The 12847-nt window shown below is 32.2% G+C and overlaps 1 protein-coding gene across 1 annotated transcript in view; it reads right to left on the bottom strand.

Annotated features, from left to right (window-relative positions):
* Immp2l (inner mitochondrial membrane peptidase subunit 2) overlaps positions 1–12847 on the bottom strand; it is an 863006-nt gene that overhangs the window by 442154 nt on the left and 408005 nt on the right. The window lies entirely within an intron of this gene.

Here is a 12847-nt window from a genome sequence, read left to right on the forward strand (position 1 = left end):
AACTTATGAAAAGCCTTAAGAAGAGACATCTAGTAGTGAGTACTGAAATTAAGTATTTTTGTTACAACCAAATAAATACAGATGCTCAAAGCAAATCATGATCCTATTTATTGACTTAATTTTAATCTAAAATACAGTAAGAAAAAAGGTATTTGCTTCAATGTTGACAATAATATTTCATACTCCCAAATTTATGTCCTTCAACTTCACATAAAATTAACTAGCACTTGTCAAATTTCTCAAAGCATATAACTTATAATTGTGTTTCACCAGGCAAATGAACCTGTTGCAACAGAGAAGTTTACCTATTACAATCTACACTCTAAAGTTTATACTCTATGAATGTCAATCCATTGGTTTACCTTGCATGGAGGAAAGCAAAAAATGATTTTAAAAGAATTACATATTTTCTAATTCATACTACAAAAATCAAAATTTTCTGAAATAAGCATGCCCAGTTCAATGCAAACATAGTCATGTGCTGCATAACAAAGTTCTAATCATCAATAGTAGGTTGATATGAAAGTGGCCTCAAAAGGTTGTAAAGAAGCTGAAAATTTCCTATTGCCTACTGATCTCTTGGCTCTCCTAACATCATATCACAAAGCATCATTTATTTGATAATGGTGATATAAACTAATACACTTTCAGGTGTATAAAAGTAAAACATATACAATTATGTATAGTATATAATACTTGATAATTAGTGACTAAGTTGCTGGTTTACATATTATATTATACTTTCATCATTATTGTAGAGTGTGCTCCTTCAGCTTATTTTTTTAAAAGTGCACTATAAAACACTACGCCATGTTATGCTGGCAGTACCCTCATATGTCTCATGTTGATTATGCCTCTTGATTACATCAAGAAGCCACTTGACTGATTCACTATACCATCTAGGTTTGAATAAGTACACTTTATTATGTTCACACAGTGACAAAATAAACTGACCATACATTTATCAGAATGTAACTCATCATTAAGCAATGTGCCATTGTATATAAAAAACTGTGGAAAAAATATGCAACTGTCAGCAAAGTCAACCAGTAGCATGACATTATTTTTCAAAGGAAGAAATGAAATAGATTTTTGGTAACGTGTATCAGTCTTTTGATACCTATTTCAGTTCTTAGATTTTTATTATATTTAAACAAAAAGTTTTTAGTCACAAATATCTATAGATAAGCATAAGCTGAAACTGATAACTACTTAGCTTATTCATTTATCTTTTGTTTATTTTCAGAAAATATTTATTATATGGCTATGAATTACTGGGGGGAAAAGCCACAAACAACACAAATTCCTTGTTGTCTAGGGATTAATATTCTATAGACTTATATTCTCATTTATTTTCTCAATGTTTCCAAAAATATGCATTGACTCTAATAATCAGTTAAAATCATATGGAGGAAAATTCAACTCAAAATTTATTGAGATGAAAATACTCAGAAAATTACGATATTATTCTTGGTCAAAAGTGTAATATGTTGATATAGGAACATGGTTTAAATTTAGTATTGATTTTATTCACTATATCTATTAAAACTAGGCTAATACTCTCCTTAGACTTATTAAATCAAGAGGCCTATCTACATCTCATAAATTATTTCTAGGCACATAAGCATGGATAACTGTTATATTTTCCCTATTTCAAACTCATAGAGTTTGGTCAACCAAGAAAATGAAAATTATATTCAAGAAGTTAATCTAGCAATGACAAAGCATTTATATATTTTACAAGGAGAATCATCTTACACTATCAATACTAATGGTTAAAAAATCTTCCAATAACTGTAAAGGAAAATCTTCGAGTTTCATAGAGTAGCCTGTTAGATAAAGCCATTTAGAATTAATGTCAGACCCTTACAATGCAAACAATTAAAACAATAAAGTTGAAAAATAGATATTTGCCAAAGAATGGGACAATTTTGATAAAATGTTTAAATAAATATGCATTCATATTTACTTGAGTAGCAAGAGGAAAAACTGGAAAAGAAGAAAGGAAAAAACAAAGGAAGGAAGAAAAAAAGAAAACATTTACTAAACACTGAATTCATGCCAGGCCAACAGTTTGCAGTGGTCTTAGGAAATCCATTCCAGGTTTTAAAAAGAAAAGGATATGAGAAAAATGAGCATTTCCCATCTTGTGTCAGTAAAACTGATAGACAGGTTTGTACACATCTCCCTCTCTTTCTCCTCTCTACCACCCACTCTCTCTCCACAAAAACACATTGAATTGATTTACATACAAATATACAAATGTATATGTTTGCATATGCAACTATAATTCAATTTATTCAATCCTCATAAAATCCTCAAGTTCAACATAATATCTTACTTTATATCCTATTTTATATGTTAATTTCAGTGAAGTTAAATGTTTTTCCCCAAAATAACAATAATGTAGAGCAGAAAAAACAAAAATGCAACACAAATAGAAATATTAACACTCAGATACTTTACAAGTATGTTACAACCCTCAAAAAGAATTAAGAGGTGATTTAGGAGGTGATGAACAGCCCATCAATTACTAGATTCATTAACTATTCCTATTATTGTCTAAATGTCCTAATATTCCTATCTTAGTTTTTCATCAGGAATTAGGGGTAAAAGGCTCCTCTTTGTCAACATCTAGTTACTACTTGCCAAAGACAAAGAACACTAGTATATCCCCCAAAAAAAGTTTATTAAGAAAAAATCTTAAGCATATTATTATAAATAAAATGTATTAAATAAGCATTTTCACCTATAAGGTGCAAGGCTAGGGACTTTAAAAATAATTTTTTAAATGTTATTTCCATACATCCACTTCACAGTTTCAATCTAAAAAGACCTTCATTCTCAGTTCATTTAGAGAAAATTACAGGATGAAGAAAAATCTGCTAAACCTATGTTACATGCCCATGTTACATTCATCATTCATAAAAACCTGATCTTAGAAAGTACATCCTACATAAAGAGGCTGAGGAAACAAAAGCTTCCTTTGAACCTATTGCCATCATCCCAATTCTTGTGAATTGTGGAACTTCAGACATGGGAAACCCAGAACATTACCCTTAATATCAACAGCTTAATGTCAGAAGTCATTGTACTTTGATGTTTTTTTGCTTTGCTTGCTGACTTATAATCTATTGCAAACCTTGGATTTATACAATCATATATGGAAGTCCTAAAGACAAAAAGTTAATATAGTTTAGATGACATAAATTGATTAGCAAAAATAACTAAATAAAAACACACTCAAACAGATCCACATAATCAAAATCTACAAGTGCCCATATAGGAAGCTGGTCATCCAGACTTTCCAGCAGAAGAAACAAAGTTGTTCATTAAAAACACCAACACTTTAATAGATCAAGGAGATTCTATGGTATTAAACTGGCAGGCAGAAATAATTTTATGTGTAAAAAAGTTCCTCGGTATTCAACAAATATTTTTACTTGCAAATATTTGAAAGTAACTATATTGAGCAATGTTCTCATCCTCAGTTATATGCTCCCACTTTAGTGTTTGCTGCTGTTTTCTTTAATAAATAATTTGTGTGGTAAATTCCTTCCAAAAGATGAGATTTAGACCTAGTAGTAGCAGACAATGTTTGTAAGCAGAGAGACAAAGAGTGACTCACGTTATCCACACATGCCTTTTGTTCATTCACCTTCTATTTATTGAGAAGATACTTTGTCCTAATATTAATTACTATTTAACATTAACTGTGATAGACCAAATCCTCTGACATCACAAAACATATAATGAAAAGATGAATAGTAACAAGTAGATGTGGCAATTTCAATATAAAATGAAAAACTATGAAAAGCACAGAAATATCTTATATATAAATAGAGAACAGAAAGGGCCTGGAAAGACTACTAACTCACAACTAAGACAACCTTTACATAGTTTTTCAATTAGAGAGTAAAGAAATATTGGGAGTAGATCAGGGATGGCATGAATATGACAATAGGCTACAGAATTTTAATAGCATCAGGATATGCACAACTGGGAGAAAGAGCAGTAACTGGCTTGAAAATGAAAAAGAGGGAGAATGGTTAAAAGACACCTTTTAAAGGTTACTTTATTTTATAGTGACCCTAGTGGAAACTACTATACCAGTGGAAAATAACTCCTGAATTTAAAACACCAGGACTAATATATAAGGATAAAAACTTTGCCACATTTCAATCTGTCTCGTCAGTAGTCCTGCACCTGCTTCTCCATCTAACCCACAGTCTTCCATAGTTGGCAAGAAGAAGTGAAAAATAAAATGAAATAGACATAGGCACACCCTGTAATTGACTTTTTTAGGTCTTTTGTAATATGAAATCACATAAATACAAACACACACTCAAGACCCTCAAAGCTCATACTTAGAGACACATACCAGTATCTGCATGATATACTAATCTCAGATATTTAAAAAATATATCTTCTGTGAAATATACAGTGGGCCAAAGTGTCACTCTACCTCTTTATGTCTCTCCAAAGGGCAAATAAATGAAAGCAATCTTAGATATTCTGGATGGTTTTATATATAAAAAATCAAATATAAAATTATGGCCTATCTCATTGTATTTAAGACTGACTTAGTTCTATTCCTACTGTCAATTGTATTATTCTTTCAGATATTTCACAAATATGTATCATGGAATTTAATAAGCACACACGTACAAAAATAGAGAAAACTTACTGCATCTCAATTCTTTGGACTGTGTTATAGTTTGGATTTGAGGTGTCCCCCAAAAACTCATGTGAGAGACAACATAAGAAGGTTTAGAGGAGAAATGACTGGTTTATGAGAGCTTTAGCCAGATCAGTGAATTAATCCCCTGATGGTATTCACTGGGAGTAACTGAAGACTGACACGTGGCTGGAGTAGGCTGATACCTGGGGGGCGTGTCTTTCAAGGGGAGTCTCCCTCTCTGTGCTTTCTGATCATCATGTGAGCTGCTTCCTTCTTCCACACTCTGTTGCCATGATGTTCTGCCTTATCTTGAGCCCCGGGGAATGGAGATGGCTATCTATGGACTGAGACCTCTGAAGCCACAATCCCCTAAATAAACTTTTCCTCACCTAAAATTGTTCTGGTCAGGTCTTTTAGTCACAGGAGGTAAAAAGCTGACTAATAAAACAGACTGTTTTGTATAATATCAGACATAGTTCTAACTAACTGGATTTCACATATATCACTTTATTCAAGTAATATGAAAATTTTCGTCTATTATATACCCAATTAGTACCTTGAACTACAAACAACTTAAAACAGGAAAGAATATTTGAAGAAGTACTGACCCTCATAAACTGGACACTCAGAATAGATTTTCTACAGTTTTATACTACTGTGCTCTCTTAAGAAAAGTTTTAAGACTGTCTATTGTAAGGTCTAATATGGATTATTAGATTAAGAAAGCATATTATATCACATCAATTTGAGGCTTAAATATGGCAACTTATTTTTCAAGCATAAACTTATCTCTTCTATAAAGAAAAACAAAACTTTGAAGACACTTTTGCTATTACATTTTTTCAAGTTTTTTGAAGAACTATGATAGGAGGAATATTAAAATAGTTTTTGTTGTTGTTTTAGTTCTTCAATAATGTTTTGTTGGGACACTTTTTTTGAGAATTTTCACTTTAAACCAAAGGAGAAAATTACAAATAGAGAATAATTTGGGTAAAAGCACATCCATCTATCCATGACATTTAAATATCAGTGTCTGAGTATACCCAGAAAAACTCTATTACCCAGATACTAACTCCCTAATTTAGTAGTAAGTATTCCAACTGATCATGGCAGAGGTTATCTGTTCCATCTTATTATTGCATAGATAATGAAAAAGGATCAGTTATCCTTTTAGACAAAATATTTACTAAATGAATATAACAACAGAATGGTTTTTGTTAATAAGAGGAAGTCTGGCCTGACACCAGTCTGTATTACTCAGACCAACTTTTTCTCAGTGTGAATACTCTAAGAATCAAGTAGAATATTTAAGTAACTTAGCACAAACTGTGATCTTATTCCTTAAAGAAAAAACAAAAAAAAACTTCTAGTTCTACTGAACATATAAAACACCAGAATATCTATAAAACTAACGGCCCTTGATTTTGAAAATAAAATTAAAATCTTAAAATTATAAAGACATCATAAAATTCTATTGGTTACACATCTGTAAAGACTTTTTTAAAACATAAGATATTCTCATTATACATTATATCTGGCATTTGATTTTATGATCCATACCTATTACCTACTTTATGATGTTAGAAAAATGTTGCTAACCCACCATGATTAATTATGGCCATGCAAAATGAGATAGAATATAAAGTTATTGTCAGATAAACTCACAAGCCCATTGAGTATTTCCACTCCTTCAAAGTGAACACTATCAACAGTTGTCATTACCTTTCTCATTGGGGATGATCCTAGCAATAAAATTTCAATGAATTGGGAAGAATGAAACTTGTGATCCTTAAATACTCTATCTACACAAAGGATTATTGTTAAGGTCTGTAAACAAGTCTGGATGGCACCTGACATTTTGCCAGAGAAAGTGGTTAATGTTAAGGTCTGTAAACAAGTCTGGATGGCACCTGGCATTTTGCCAGAGGGAGTGGTTTGTGAAGTAACGCCAGCAAGCCATTAAGTGTGGAGATTTCTTATTGGTTGACTGCTGTATCTATTTTATGCTAATTAAGATAAGCTGTGTGAAATGTATAAATACCACTCCTGTCCTACAATGAACGGCTCCTACTCCTGCTGTATCAATGTACACAAGTTGCTTGTCACCCCCCGATTATTTTGTCCAGCCAGCCGGGCTGCGGCAGATGATGATGATGATGATGATGATGATGATGATTATATCTTTTTCAGAATTCTTTTTGACTTAAAATCTCTTAATTATTAACATAAGGTCATATTATCCTTTAAAAATATATTATTTTAAAATGTGAAGGGAGCCAGGAACAGTGGCCCATGCCTAGAATCCTAGTAACTCAGAGGGCTGAAGCAGAAGGATATGAATTCAAGAACAGCCTCCACAATTCAGTGAGGCCCTAAGCAAATTAGCAAGACCCCCCCTCTCAAAATTAAAAATAAAAAGAACTGGGGGTGTAATTCAGTGATAAAGCACCCTGGGTTCAATTCCTGGTACCAAAAGTAAAATAAATAAATAATAATAATAATAATTATTATTATTATTAATTTGTACCAGGGATTGAATCTGGGGCACTTAACCATTGAGGCCCAGCCCTTTTTGTAAATATATATATATATATATATATATATATATATATTTTTTAGAGACAGGGTCTTACTGAGGTGCTTAGGGCTTCACTAAGTTGCTGAGGCTGGCTTCAAACTTGAACTCCTCCTGCCTCAGCCTCCTGAGCCCCTGGAATTTCAGACCTGTGCCACTGCACCTGGCAAGAAATAATTTTAATATTACTGTAATGTTACTGTAAAAGTAACATTTGATTATTACACAAAATTAAGTACAGAGAAGAGAGTCTCAGTATTCATCCCCTACAACCTTTATAACAGTCAGCCATTCTTCATTGGACAAAATTTATGATATTGTCTCTGCCTCCACTATTTTCACCCTTAATCCAGTCCAAAGTTGTCCACACTTTAAAAGTGGCATTTAAACCTTAAACTCCTAGAATGAAAGGAGATTCCAGTGTTCATCCTGTCATTCTTCCACCCACTACCCAGTGACTTGACTGGCAGATGGTACTACTCTCTACTTGATGGGTCTTTTAGATGTCAACCTGTTACATTTTTGAAAGGCTCTAGGAAAAACTAATTTTTCCATCTCATGTTAGTCTGAGTATTTGTTTCTTCCTAATGCTTATTAATTTTATTTTCAAGGGGCAAAAAATGAATGAATATGATTTATACATATAGGGCATTTCTTCAAGTCACTGATTATGCTAGATTGTAACTAACTTTTCTTCATTCCACTCTGAAGAAACCCATGCCCTTAAGCCTATCATGGCAGTCTTTGTGGACATGATCCAAGTCAATAAAGGTTCTCTTAAAATGTAGCACCAGAAACTGAATGCAATATTCCAGTTGTACTTTTCTCTAATCTCTTTAGTGATTTAGAGGCTAGCCTTAGCCAAATTTGTGCAACATTTTCAAATGAAAGCATAGCCATCTCTAGACAGACTACAGTAATCATACCTGACACCAAATTCATGGTTAACATCCTCAATATCATCATCATAGTTAATGGTGAGCACTAGAATACATGCTCATTTAACTCCTTAAATTCTATCAATAACCACATTTTGCATTTTAGATGAGAATGCAGAAATCTGGAATATCAATTATGGATACACAGTCCTTGTCAAGTTGGAATGCTACAAAGGTATGGTAGGTCAGTTCAATTTCTAGTAGCTACAGGGTGTAATGGAACAGTGATAGACTTCCTCTACCTTCATTCATTGATAGCATTTATAGTGGTATAATAAAATGTAAAATTATTCTTTAAGAAAGACTTATTCTATATTCAATTTGTACCAATTAGAATATTGGACAAGCCATTTAGGTGCTTTATAAAGATGGTCTTTGCTCTTTGAAGTAAAGAATTTTTTAGTCACTGTGTACTTATAGTCACTGATGTTTCCTTTCACCATTTCCTATTTATGGCAAAAAAAAAATGGTGAGCCAGAATTACAATTTTCCATCATGCAAAACAATCTTACACAAAACACTGAATATTGTTTCATATACTTAATATGATCATTTTTTTTCTATTTCACACTTTCAGACCACATTGCTCAAAGTAAGAAAAGGCAAATCTAATCATGCTTGATAAACCAAGAAGCTGAGCAAATGATAGGAAAAAAATAATTTGATTTGAGGGGTAAAGATATTAAATTACCAGCTTAATACTCTGAATAATAAAAAAAAAAATACAGAGTCAAAAACAGTTCAGTTTCTTAAAACCAAGGGTATTTCAACAGCTTTACCAAAGACCAGCAAGAGTGTTAAATTTTTATGAGGATTTTAATATGAATGAGTTAAGAAATTATACTTGAAAAAACCTCACTCAGTTGGAATACAGATGGATTCCCTACACCTTTGTAAAAATCTACCTTAAAATACAAAATGTATTCCATTCACTCTTTTCAATATATTTAGTGAATGTAGATAATGTCATATTGCCTAGAGTAATTGTGATGCTTTTGTTCTGCTGGAAGAAACAAGATCCCCTTTAGCTAAAGGTTTTCTTCTGCTTTTGTCTGTTCAGCACTAGCACAACTAGGGTGACAGTCTCATAAAGAAAATAACCAAAGGCACTCACTTGCCCACTGTCTTGGCTTCCCTCCAGCATGACATTTCCTGCCCTACATTAACTCCTGGGGCCACTAAACCAAAGTAAGAAGGAAATAATATGCCTTTCTGTCTAGTTGTGGTAGCTACTTTTTATTACATGGGTAGTATAATTCATTGTTTCTTATATAACTGCTTAACCCATTTGAAATTTTAATAGCCATCCACCAACAAACAAATGGTATCACTTGTCCAAATTTAGGTGTGACTTATAGATAAAACCCTGCAAAATGACTCAACAATAAATCAAAATAGTCCAGAGAGAAAAGCAAAACTTAGCTAGAAAAAGCTTAGAGAGTTAAAAAGTAAAGGTTTCAATAATGTATTCTTCTATTTATTATTTTAATTGACCTAAAGCTGTATCTGGTTCTCATGAATCTAAAAATATCATTAGTTGTTTTGCAAATGAAGAATACCAGAAATTATTTGGTCACCTGGCATGAAATAGCTTGGCATTTGTGTACCTTCAAGGAATAAAACTTATTTGTAAAAACTTTTTAAAGCAAAATAGAATTGCCTGTACTTATTTCTAGAAAAAGAAAAATACTAAAAATTATGATGCATGCAAAGATCACAAGTCTAACACAAAATATCACCCTGGCAAATGGGTTTTTCTTGCCGGGCCCAGTGGCACACACCTATAATCCCAGTGGCACTGGAGGCTCAGGCAAGAGCATCATGAGTTCAAAGCCAGCCTCAGCAAATGCGAGGAGCTAAGCAATTCAGTGAGATGCTTGTCTTTACATAAAAAATACAAGATTAGGCTAGGGATGCAGCGCAGTGGCCAAGGGTCCCTGAGTTCTATCCCCAGTAACAGGCCCCCACCAAATTGAAATGATTTTTTAAATCTTCTTTAATGATCTCTTCATTTAAAATTCTGCTTGATTATTGTGAATAAAATGAACAAATTAATGTGATATCTACTTGATAACAGTATTTCACCAACAGAAGGGACAAACCTGGAATTTTTATCTTTGTCTTATTTATAGTGAAAGAAAATTTTAGAACAGAGCTAATAAAAGGAAAATATTACAACATAATTTTACTGCTCTGAGAATCTCGGTGGCACCACAACCCAGAGGCAAAAATCCTAAACGATTCATGAACAGGTAACAAACTATAAGAATGGCTAGAGTGGACTAGATTGATATTTCTTTGTTCAATAAGTATTAACTAAGAAACTAAAATGTTAGAAGTTTAGGAGATGCAAAGATGGGCCAGACATGCACCTTTCCCACAATAAATTAGAAAATTAAATATAGTAGGATAAATATAAAAAATCATAAAAAACTATGATGGTGAAAAGAGATAAGAAATACTGTAGTAATGAAATAGCTTTCATAATTTTGAGAAAATTTCCAACAGTAGTTATTAACCTGATCCTGATATGTAAGTTAAGCATCTCTCCCATCTACAAAGTTGTTCTTATTGTGAAAATAAAGACATAGAGTAATGCCTACTAACATTATAAAAATAGCAATTAATCTCCATTTTCTCAAGTAGGGAAAAAAAATACATTTTCCTCTGAATTAAAAATCCTGTTTTGAGCCAGGAAAAGAAAATACCTGTGAAGTTATATTTTGCCTGCTAAATCTTTGGTTTACTTTACAATTTCCTAGCAAAAGGAAAAACTAGAATAATTATTTCTCTGACAAGATTTTCTGTGCTGTTGGCATCATTATTTCAAAAATTATTTCACAATAAGAACAATTTTATTTCTAAAATAACCTGTGAGCTTTCCATTGCCTTATCTCATAAATGGCAGTTACAATTATAATTCAGTTTTCAATTTATGATATTTTCTTGAATCTCAATAAAAGATAATAAAGGGACAGAAAAATAAAGGAAAAAAAAAAACAAAAGAAAGCAACTCCAAAAGTGAGAATAAAAAAGACTAAAAGGAAAGAAAATAAGTGTCACCAAAAAGACATGGGCAAAAAGAGAAGGAGAGAAAGACTGAAACTCAAGGGTGTGTTTGGGAAGACAAAGCCTTCACTCCACTAGAAGTGTTAGCTTATTTCTTCTCATTTAATGTTGGCCTGAATCTATTGTCACCTGCTCTCCACTTGCTCTTTAAAAAAAAAATAATAATAATAAAGTTGGCAAAGGCATGACATAGTAGTGACCTGGTTAATATGAACCTTTTGGAAAAGAGCACATCCAAGAGCCCATATGAGTCAATATTAGAGATTTTCTTCTTATACATTCAAACTCCATGGTGGTAAAATCTAAATGAATTCAAAGTACTAGCTTTGTGTCTTTCAAAACATCATATTTTAATATTATATTTGCTCTTAGACAAACAAAAATTTGGAACACAAATTATGAGAAAGCTAAGAAATATAATTGGGCCGAGTTAAATAAGTTTACAGTAGGGCTAAGCCATTTCAGCCAGATGGCTTATTGCAATTTTGGAAATATCTGATCTTCTCATAAATGTCACAGAGTGTGAGAACTGAAAACATTTCCATCTGCCTAAACTAAAGGAGCCATTACTCCTCATTCATTCTAATGATAATTCTATACTGTTGGCCAAGTTATTAAGGCTGTTTGGCCACTTGAGAAGAAAAATTGTCTATTTCCTCTAAAAGGGTAATTCTGAAGCCACATGGGTAAATGGATGAATGACAAAGCAAAAAAAGTATACCTATGAGAGAGATACCAGAAATAGTATCTTCTGAACTACTCTGTTTGAGATAGAGGAAAATATCTATGAGACATAGAAGAGAATTAGGGTAGTTTTAAAATGGTAAAAGAATCATTCATTTGTATGGCTTTTTAACTGAAAACTACTATTGGCAGGAGAATCAGGCCTAACATTCAGATCTTCAACCTGCAGTTTTGTCCAGTTTATGTATCATTATCTGTATATTCAGGCAAAGTTGAGGAAGGGCAAAAGCAAAAGAGATAAGTAACAATAACAGTTATTTTTCTTTCTGATGTTATTACCACATTCCACACCAGTAGTAATAATAATAATTAATTTTAAATTCTTACATTTAATTTATTTACACAGAAATGATATTATAATGAATAAGAATTTAGTCCCCTTATATGCCTCCACATTTCCCTTCAAGTCTTCATGCAAAGTATAATTTTACTGTAAATTTTTGTGAAATTGATATTCATATATACATCATGAATTATTAAAACTGAGCCATAACACTATAATGATATATTTCATTTATATAATATTTTATATTCCTTACAGATAATTATCACCTTGTTTTTCTCCTTTTTTTCATTTGTTCAATATTCTGCATGCCAACAATTCATTAACAAACTCCCTATGGAACCGTAAGTCTGCAAACACTTCTATTCTACCATAGTATTCTCCCCATTCTCTTTATCACTGTGGGCATATGAGGTTTTATCTAATTCCTTACAGGTCTTTTAATGACACTTCAAAGAGATCAGATAAACACATGTGTTTAACTAACCATATTGAAGCAGGAGCTAGAGATCAATTTTTAATACCTGTGTACAATATTGAAACATTAACAGATGTTA

Source organism: Callospermophilus lateralis, chromosome 1 (genome assembly GCF_048772815.1).
Source record: "Callospermophilus lateralis isolate mCalLat2 chromosome 1, mCalLat2.hap1, whole genome shotgun sequence".
NCBI classification, from domain to species: Eukaryota; Metazoa; Chordata; class Mammalia; order Rodentia; family Sciuridae; genus Callospermophilus; species Callospermophilus lateralis.